Below are 11,183 nucleotides of genomic sequence, written 5' to 3'. Positions count from 1 at the left end.
TGCAGAGGCATGGTTTTATTTGCTTAAAGTCTTCTATACAATCCTCTATTTTTATAGCTTCTTTGTTTGGGGTCTAGAAATATAAACACACTTTTTTTTATATCCTATAGCAATTGTTAAGATTCTTTACTTCGAACTTGTTAAGTCTTTTGGGGCTTATTTGCAAATGGTCTCCAATATATTCTATCTAGCTGTTGAATCTTACACACATAGTTATCTGATAATTTTATGGCATTGATTGGTAGCATTGTTCTTTACCAGGATATGTGTCTTGGGCTCTTTCCTAATGTCTACTGTTCTGTGTGCAACTGAAAAGATGGATGGGTTGCCATTTTATACTTGACCTTTAATTGGAATGGTTATGGGATTAATTAGTAAGATTCAAAAGAAATCACTATTGCTTTATCTCAGATCACAAATAAGGACCTCGGCTTTATCCTATCCAATGTATACATCAATAATTTTGAAGGACTTTCTCTGATGTGAAATGTATGTAACTTAATTCTACTAACCCTCTTCCAAATTATAAAAAAATGAATTAAGAAATTTATTGTCTCAAAAAAATGAAAAATTTGGGTTCAATTTTCTAGAATAATAGACATAACTAAAGTAGCTTCAATAATGTCATCATGATCAGCTATTCTCTTTCTTTCTCATTCTCTAATTGGCTTTGTTTTCCTTTGTGTCAATTTCATCTCCATCGTGGGGGTTCCAGTACCTCCACCACTAAGATTATGTCAACCAAAATAGTTCAGTGCAATGAGAGATAGTTGTTTTCCAGGTATTCAAAAGCTGTTCCAGCATTAGGCTTGATCAAACCACTAAAAGCAAAGTACTCATCCTGGATTCCATCACTAGCACCAGGCTTGCAGAACACTTTGAAGGTCCAGTCTTGAACTCTACACCTACCCTAAATCGGCCACATCCAAAACAAAATTAACTGAGAGCAGGGAAGAGAAGTTCCTTGAAGGTATTGTTATCAAAGGAAGGAAACACTGAAAAAATATTGGCAAAAACAATATATATGTCTTTAAAGTGTATATAATACAGTTTCTAACAGCAGAATATATACTCAGTATGGACTTCTTATTCACTACTGGTTGTTACTAATTTAATGAAAAATAAAAGTTTTCTGTGAGTATTTTATCATTATCTCAATTCCTTTAATAGAGGATATAAATAAAAATAATGCTAATATTTTGTTTGCTAATGCCTTGATATTTATAACTGAGCAAAGGGAAACTTTTTTTTTTAACTTCTGGTTATGAAATACTAGATTTATAAAAAGAATTGCAAAAAAGCTATGAGAATTCATAATATGCTTCACAAATCATCCCCAAACCTTAACAGCTTACACAACCATGGTATATTTAGCAAAACTAAGAAATTAGCCTTGATACAATGATATTAACCTAACTATAGAGTTTATGTGTGTGTGTGTGTGTGTGTGTGTGTGTTTTAAACACCAGTTTCTTTCACTGGATTTACATGCCCTGCATTTAATGCAGAATATCCTGTTGCATCTAGTCTTCATGACTCTATAGTCCTGTCCAGTTTGTGACAGTCCCTCAGTCTTTTCTTATCTTCCATGACCTTGGCACCTTTGAAGAGTAGTGGTTGGTATTTATGGCCATTTGGGTTTGTCTGATGTTGTCTTGTGATTAGATTGAGGTTATGCATTATTGGAAAATATGCCACAGACATGATGTGTCCTTTTCACTGCAACATATAAAAGCACCCAATATCAGCATGATTTATTACTGGTGAATGTAACCATGATCACTTGGTTTAAGTGCTGTCTGCCAGGTTTTGCCAGAGTAAAATTATGATTTTTACCTTCACATATTCTATTTGTTATAAGTGAGTTGCTAAATCTAACTCTTACTACAGAGGAGGAGAATTAAGCTCCACCTCCTTCAGGGAGGAGTAACAGAAAATTTGGAAATATGTGTTAAATCGTTACTGTAACGTAAATATTTTGGGAAGATACCTAGAGACCGTGTGACTTTCCTAATCCTCCTTAATGTTTTGCCATCTGAAAGTTTTAGTATTCATCAATGGATATTGCCTATAGCCATTATTACTGTGGTGATCTAGTGGTAATTTTATGATTTTCTCATTCCTTCTATATTATTTCTAGTACTACTATAAGAAAAATGTACTTTTGCATTTATTTATTCAAATATTTATTATATCAGTCTGATAAAAGTAGATTTGGAAGAATTATATATGTTGATTTAAGACTTAATATAAAGTATAAACAATGAATTTTGGAAAATTGGGAAAAAAGTAAAATTAAAAAAAAAGACAATCTAGGTATGTGATCAAGTCAGCATGACATTGGTTGAAAGGAACAGAATAAAAAAATGAACTTTAGCCTAAACCTCATATCTTACATACAAAAATTCACTCAAAATGGATCATAGCTCTAAATGTAAATAAAACTATAAAACTTTTAGTTGAAAATGTAAGAGGAAATCCATGTGGTAAGGTAGTAGACAGAGAAGTCTTAAATATAGTACTGAAAGCATGATTCATAAAAGAAAAAGAAAACATAAATTACCCTTTGTCAAAACTTAAAAACTTGCTCTGTGAAAGAGACTTTAAGAAAATGAAAACAAACTACAGGCTGGGTAAAAAATATTTGCAAATTACATATCCCATAAATAAAATGTATTCAGAATATATGAATAACTCTTAAAATCCCACAATCAGAAAACAAATAGTACATTTAAATGATTTTAACAAACAAAAAGAGATACAGTTGACCAAAAGTTACATGAGAATATGTGTGACCTTGTTAGGCTTTAGGGAAATGCAAGTTAAAATCTAAGATGCTACTACACACATATATTAGAATGACTAAATTTAAAAAGAAATACTATGTTAAGGGCTGGCAAGCATGCAGACAAAGTGGAGATCATAAATTGTTGGTGGGAATACAAAATGGTATAGCCAGATAAGCTGAAAACAATTTGGTGGTTTTTTATTAGTTACACATAGATTTACCATATGACCCATAAATCTTGCTCCTGAGTATTTAGTCTTGAGAATTGAAAACCAATGTTTACACAAACATCATTTGTAGTAGTTCTATTCATATTTTCCAAAACAAAATAACAGGTGGAATGAACCCAAATGTCCGTCAGAGGGTTAATGGATAAAACCAACTGTGCATATATATAAAATGGGATACTAATTAGCAACAAAAAAGAGCAAACTGTTCATATGCGAGGTATTAGGCAGAGTGAGAAAAGCCAGTTTTAGGAAGTTATATACTGTATCATTCCATTTGTATGACATTTGAAAAGAAAAAAAAAGAACAAAAAAGTCACCTATATAGAACAGGTGAATGAGTGACCTATGTAGGGTTGGGGAGGGAGTAACCATAAAAGGCTAGAACAGGAGAGTTCTATGGTGTTTTGGAACTGTTCTGTATCTTGATTGTGGTGGTGGTTACACAAATCCATATATACATTAAAATTTACTGAACTGTATATCAAGAGAAAAAGTCAATACTATTACATAAAAATTCTAAGTGTGAAAATAAAGAAATAAAATCAATACAGACTCAAGGATAATTATCTCATTCTTTGTTAAAACTCAATATTATTGTTATTTTTTTATTTTTACTCAAATGATTTCAGCTGTGAGTATTAGGATCTCTTTTAGAGCTCCCTGTGTAAATATGGTTTTTATTGGCATTGTTTTTATGAAGATTTCATCAATGAGAGTCTAACCTTAACTGAAAGGTCAGGAGAGGCAATTAATTGTATAATTGTTCATAGGAAAATGATTAAATTCCTCTGATTATTCCATACTATTAGAGATAGCATCTGGTTGGTCCAGATTAGTTGTAATAGATTACTTCTTATGATAGACATTCTTGCCAATTTTTGAGTTCTTACTTTGTAACGTTTAATTTATATTTTCCGTTTCAAGATGATATATATTGATTTATACAGTTTTCTACTTTAGCCTCAGAGGACTGTCTTTTAACTGCCCTTTCCTCAGCTAGTGCACTGAGTAGGTGAATGCTTATTTGAAATCCAAAGAAATAGATTACTGACAATTGCTTGATATTAATTGATGAATTTATGAAAAGCAGAAAATGTCTTTGTATTTTCTAGTAGGGATTTTTTTTTTATAAATGTATTTTTTTTAAGATTTTATTTATTTATTTGACAGAGAGAGATCACAAGTAGGCAGAGAGGCAGAGAGAGAGAGAGGAGGAAGCAGGCTCTCCGCTGAGCAGAGAGCCTGATTCAGGACTCGATCCCAGGACCCCGAGATCATGACCTGAGCCGAAGGCAGCGGCTTAACCCACCGAGCCACCCAGGCGCCCTCTATTTTAAATCATAATTAAGGACTACATAATTAATTTGGTTAACATTAATTCTGATAAGTAGAATCATTATTTCCTTTACATAGTGGAATACTAAATGGTGTACTTCCTAAACAATTATGCTACAAAGTAATATTTATAAATAAAACATTTAACATAATTTGACAGGAAATTATTTGATAGAATATTTTTAAAGCAACAATAAAAATTCCATGCTCTTGCAGAATGTGCTCTTGGGCCAATATCCTCTTGGAAATAGTGTAAACAATTCTAGGTATAATCAAAATGCCTTTCAGACACGCAAATAGATTTCCATTGCCTTTAAAAAAAAAAAAGTGTGCTAATCTTTGTTTAATACCTATCATTTTTTCCAAAGAAGAAAAAAAGGAAAAAACATGAGTATATGTGAAGGAAAATGTGTGTGTTTGTGTGTGTGTGTGAGAAAGAGAGAGAGAGAGAGAGAGAAAGAGAGAGAGAGAAACAGACAGAGACAGAGAGACAGAGAATGTACTAGCCCTTTTATTGTGGACTTGTATGGTCTTAATGACATATAGCTTTCTGGGCATTTAGAAGGATTGTTATTTGTGGGATAAAACCATGGTATGGTTGCCACAGGCTATGGACAAATCAAACAGAGAAACAGTTTAAGTGGTGTGGATATCAACAGGCTGACTCTAAGGTGGGCAGAAAATTACAGAGGCAGAGCTCCATTTCCATACAATTATAAATGTGTTTTAATGTCTTGATGCTTTGATTATCCATTAGAAACACTAGTAGTAACAGCTGAACAAGTCAAAATAGTATCAGCGTTATGTGAGTCACTCCTCACACTTTCCTTTCTCCTTGGTATTACCATCGTAATCCAACAAGGGATTGTTTAGTGCTTTGTGGAAACTGGTTATTTCTCCTAATGATTCGGCATGAATCATTACCTACAATACCCAGTTATTGGTTTCCTTTCAACCCGATCTTCTCAACTTTGAAATAAAGCCCAAGAAATGTCTGTCTGTATCTGCCTCAAGGAAATGCGTCTTGTTGTTTTCAGGGGCAAATGTGATTGGCGTCTCCTGCTACCACAAATCATGCAGTCAAGTTTCCTACATTTGGAGAAATCACAGAGGTCAATGCATTCCAAGTGCAATGGATGAGCCTCACCCTGAGAAAACCACTTTCATGATCACGGTAAATCCCCCGCCATTTAAGTATTCAGGGAAATGCTTTTAACCTGGCATAGCTCTTATTAGACATTTCAGTGTCTTAGAGCCATTTTGTTTACAGCTGTGATAAATGACAAAAGACTGGAAGTTGCAGAGGGACCAAGACATAAATGTTGCTTCCTAGAATTCTTGGGACTGTCCCAGAACGAAAACCTTCCAGAGCAGCTGCAGCCTGGACTGTGTGTGGGTGATCCCCTGCTACAGATTTATGCCCCCAGAGTATACTCCAAGTGCCCCATTTTCTATAAAGGAAATGACTCAATTTATAATTTCACCTGTGTATCACAGCTCCACCAGGATTTGCCGATAATGAAGGCTTCTGGAGCTTTCTCAAATGTCACAGTATTGAGAGCCACCATCCAGAATGATGGTGACACTAAACAGACACCAGACACGCAGGAATAAAAACTTTGTATAATTAGGTCATAGAAAATATCCATTATATATTTTGTAAAGTGGAATGAGGCAAAAAAAAAATCAATTTATTTTCTTGCAAACATTATCAACAAGCACTTAGTGAGGGACTAATGCCTGCGCATTTGGAGTAATACACAGTAGGTACCAGCACCACAGGAGGTACTCTCAACAAATATATAAACGAGTTTTAAGAATTAACTGGGCAAGCACTTTCTGGTCTTTCTGATTCCCAGAGGTTGGAGCACAGTAATTGATTTCCCAGACTCACTGAGTCAAACATGAGATACAAGGATGAATAAAACATAGTCCTTGACCTCAAGTAGACTGACGAAACATTATAACAGAAGAATTTTATGATGAATATAAATACAAACATTAAAAGTGTTAGAATACAGTGAAGATGAACTAGTTTTGTTGAGATTTAACACACTTTCTTTCACAAAAGACTCAAATCAACCCTGTGAGGGAACGGACAGTATCCAGTTAGCAAAAGCGAAAATGAAATCCTTCAGTCAATCATTCAGTCTCTCATGGTTAATAAGTAACAGATTTAGGATTTGAATTTCTGTTGTTTCTTTCTTCAGCTCTAAACGTGTGTACTTCTATTACATCTACCAGAGACAAAGATATAGTTGAGTGGGGAGGAGAACACCCTGTGAGATTGCGGTTAGGTATTAAAAACACTTCAAAGGTGACATAGGAGTTTAAGACATTGACAAGACGAGGAGTGCTTTCCTTGCAAGTGTTCAGAGGCATGCCACACATTTTAGGGAAATCCAGAATATTTTCCTTTCTATATTTTAGAATAGTTAGAGAGTAAATCCATGGCTCAACTTTTATGCAGATAAGAACCAATAATTTATTATATAACGAATGAGCTACTTCAAGTAGTTCCCCAAGTAGGAAAAGAATTAAAATAAAATAACATCATAAATAGAATACCAGATTGCAAAAACGTTCTTCTGTTTATTTACAACCACACGTGAAAGAGCACTCTGCTTTAAAGGACATACTGTCTGTTGTCCATTGTGAGCAGTTACAGAGATGGTTACTTGAAAATACTCCTGATGGTTATATTTATCCTTTGTTAAAATTTAACACAACTATACTGTGACCATTTTTTCACTGGACTTGTCCTAGGATAAATGCATATGTGTGATGTTTGCCTTTGGGGATAATTTCTTGTCTTCCTGTAAAGTAACTTCTTGAAGTATCTAGTTTCTCACCTTGCATCAATACTTCCATATCCTGTTTAATGACAAAACTAATAACTCACTCATCTCACTGATAAAGATAGGTTGACAATTATATAAAGTACTAAGAATTTGAATTCTGTTGATATACCGAAGAATACTACTCCATTAACAAGTGGGAGATTTTTTTCCTCTTTGAAATCCAAGAAAATTTAACATAATACCATGTCAACAAGGTAAGTAAGAAAATAATATGTGACAATTTAATAGACATTTAAGTAGTATTTTTAACAATTTATTTATTTTTAAAGATTCTTATTTATCTTATTTTTTTAAATTAAATTTATTTATTTTCAGCATAACAGTATTCATTATTTTTTCACCACACCCAGTGCTCCATGCAATCCATGCCCTCTCTAATACCCACCACCTGGGTACCACCTGGTACCCCGACCTCTCACCCCCTCGCCACTTCAAACCCCTCAGATTTTTTTTCAGAGTCTATAGTCTCTCATGATTCACCTCCCCTTCCAATTTCCCCCAACTCCCTTCTCCTCTCTAACTCCCCATATCCTCCATGCTATTTGTTATACTCCACAAATAAGTGAAACCATATGATAATTGACTCTCTCTGCTTGACTTATTTCACTCAGCATAATCTCTTCCAGTCCCGTCCATGTTGCTACAAAAGTTGGGTATTCATCCTTTCTGATGGAGGCATAATAGCCCATAGTGTATATGGACCACATCTTCCTTATCCATTCGTCCGTTGAAGGGCATCTTGGTTCTTTCCATAGTTTGGCGACTGGCCATTGCTGCTATAAACATTGGGGTACAGATGGCCCTTCTTTTCACTACATCTGTATCTTTGGGGTAAATACCCAGGAGTGCAATGGTAGGGTCATAGGGAAGTTCTATTTTTAATTTCTTGAGGAATCTCCACACTGTTCTCCAAAGAGGCTGCACCAACTTGCATTCCCACCAACAGTAGAAGAGCGTTCCCCTTTCTCCACATCCCCTCCAACACATGTTGTTTCCTGTCTTGTTAATTTTGGCCATTCTAACTGGTGTAAGGTGATATCTCAATGTGGTTTTAATTTGAATCTCCCTGATGGCTAGTGATGATGAACATTTTTTCATGTGTCTGATAGCCATTTGTATTTCTTCATTGGAGAAGTCTCTGTTCATATCTTTTGCCCATTTTTTGACATGATTGCCTGTTTTGTGTGTGTTGAGTTTGGGGAGTTCATTATAGATCCTGAATATCAACCTTTTGTCTGTATTGTCATTTGCAAATATCTTCTCCCATTCCGTGGATTGCCTCTTTGTTTTTTTGACTGTTTCCTTTGCTGTGCAGAAGCTTTAGATTTTGATGAAGTCCCAAAAGTTTATTTTAGCTTTTGTTTCCTTTGCCTTTGGAGACATATCTTGAAAGAAGTTGCTGTGGCTGATATCGAAGAGATTACTGCCTAAGTTCTCCTCTAGGATTCTGATGGATTCCTGTCTCACGTTGAGGTCTTTTATCCATTTTGAGTTTATCTTTGTGTACGGTGTAAGAGAATGGTCGAGTTTCATTCTTCTACATATAGTTGTCCAGTTTTCCCAGCACCGTTTATTGAAGAGACTGTCTTTTTTCCACTGTATATTTTTTCCTGTTTTGTCGAAGATTAATTGACCATAGAGTTGAGGGTCCATATCTCGGCTCTCTACTCTGTTCCACTGGTCTGTGTGTCTGTTTTTATGCCAGTACCATGCTGTCTTGGTAACCACAGTTTTGTAATATTTTTAAAGATTTTATTTATTTATTTGACAGAGAGAGACACAGCAAGAGAGGGAACACAGGCAGGGAGAGGGGGAGAGGGAGAAGCAGACTTCCTGCCAAGCAGGGAGCCCAATGCGGGGCTTTATGCCAGGGGCTCCATCCCAGGACCCAGGGATCATGACCTGAGCCGAAGGCAGACGCTTAACAACCGAGCCACCCAGGCGTTCCTATTTATTACAATTTAAAATCAGAGCCTAATGAATGCATTGAACAATATAAAATAAAGAGTTCTCCCTTGCTAAATAGAAGACCAGTATTATAATCAATAGCAATGGCTGTGTACACTCTATGTATGTCTGAGGGTACAGGTGTGTGCATTTTTTAAAAATTGAAGTATAGTTCACTCAGTGTTACATTTAGTTTCAGGTATACAACATAGTAATTCCATAGTAATTCCACAGTCCATACATTATGCTAGATGTACCACATCTGCCACCATATGATGCTATTATAATCCCATTGACTATATTCCCTATCCTGTACTTTTATCCCCCTGACTTATCCATTATGTAACAGGAAGCCAATATCGTCCTCTCCCCTTGACCCATTTTTGCCCATCCCTACATCCCCTTCTCTTCTGGCAACCAACATCTTGTTTCTGTATTTATAGGTGAGTTTCTGCTTTTTGTTTGTTTATTTGTTTTGTTTCTTAGATTCCACATATACGTGAAATCATATGGTATTTTTTCCTCTGGCTTATTTCACTTAGCATAATATACTCTAGGTCCATCTTGCAAATGGCAAGATCTTATTCCTTTTTATGGCTGAGTAATATTCTTGTGTGTGTACATGTATGTGTATCTATGGATCTACCACATCTTGCTTTGTCCATCTCTTCCTCACTCGCTCTCACTCTTGCTTTCTTTTTTTCCTTTCTTCCTTCCTTCTTTTTTCTTTTCTTCTTTCTTTCTCTCTCCCTCTCTCCCTTCCTTCCTTCCATCCCGTGTTTTCTTCCAGGAGTTTTATGGTTTTAGATTTCACAGTTAGGTTTTTAACCCATTTTTAGGTTTGTTTGTTTGTTTTTGTATGGTGTAAGGAAATGATTCAGCTTTATTCTTTTGCATGTAGCTATCCAGTTTTCCCAGCACCATTTATTGAAGAGCTGTCTTTTTTTTTTTTTTAAGATTTTATTTATTTATCAGAGAGAGAGAGGGGGAGAGAGCGAGCACAGGCAGACAGAATGGCAGGCAGAGGCAGAGGGAGAAGCAGGCTCCCTGCTGAGCAAGGAGCCCGATGTGGGACTCGATCCCAGGACGCTGGGATCATGACCTGAGCCAAAGGCAGCTGCCCAACCAACTAAGCCACCCAGGCGTCCCAAGAGCTGTCTTTTCCCCAGTGCATATTTTTGTCTCTTTTGGTCTAGATTAATTGGCCATGTAAGTGTGGATTTCTGAGCTTTGTATTCTGTTCTTTTGATCTTTGTGTCTATTTTTGTGCCAGTACCATGCTGTTTTGATCACTACAGCTTTAAGTATATCTTGAAATCTGGGATTGTGATTCCTCCAGCTTCTTTCTTCTTTCTCAAGATTGCTTGGGCTATTGCTAAGATTGCTAAATTTTATAATTTTAGTATTATTTTTTCTAGTTCTTTGAAAATTGTCATTGGTGTTTTGGTAAGGATTGCATTGAATCTGAGGATCACTTCTGGTAGTATGGACACTTTAATAATATTAAATTTTTAATTCCATGAGCATATAATAGAATTACCATTTGTTTGTGTCATCTTCATTGTCTTTCATCAATGTTAGATATTTTTCAGAGTTGTGTATGCATTTTTAATAAATAGGGAAATAGCTGTTTTCAGAGTCTGAAAGGGAATGGAATAACTTTAAAGTCAGGGAAAATACTTCTGTATTCTTAATAAAACATTCTTGAGAATGCAAATATAAAGACAAATAAGTGAATAATAAGTGTTGGCTGGGAGTATATTTATATTTACGTGCACATTTGTTTAAAAATATATATGAAACTATCCATGTAGAACAACCACATAAATACATCGTAAACTAATACATATCTAATCATAATGTAAATATATAATTTTTCTTATATTTCTAGAATCTAGTTATTAACAAAGCTAGAAAATAGAATTTTAAAAAAGGAGAACAAATATAGAAAATATTAAGGATTAAATATTTAGGAAATTTTAATATGTGGTGAGACTTTATATGGAAACTGCATAATCCTAT

At 35.1% G+C, this 11,183-nt stretch overlaps 1 non-coding gene across 1 annotated transcript; it reads right to left on the bottom strand.

The window, feature by feature from the left end:
• Nucleotides 1-5,387: 5,387 nt before the first annotated feature.
• LOC123390444 lies at nucleotides 5,388-5,551 on the bottom strand. The gene has a single exon (XR_006605042.1). It is a non-coding gene; the product is annotated as a U1 spliceosomal RNA (small nuclear RNA).
• Between the last annotated feature and the right edge of the window lie 5,632 nt (nucleotides 5,552-11,183).

This window comes from Mustela putorius, unplaced genomic scaffold, assembly GCF_011764305.1.
Source record: "Mustela putorius furo isolate JIRA1106 unplaced genomic scaffold, ASM1176430v1.1 tig00537350_pilon_pilon_pilon, whole genome shotgun sequence".
Classification (NCBI taxonomy): Eukaryota; Metazoa; Chordata; class Mammalia; order Carnivora; family Mustelidae; genus Mustela; species Mustela putorius.
Note: the sequence above shows the minus strand (reverse complement) of the source record. Positions and strands in the feature narration are given on the sequence as shown.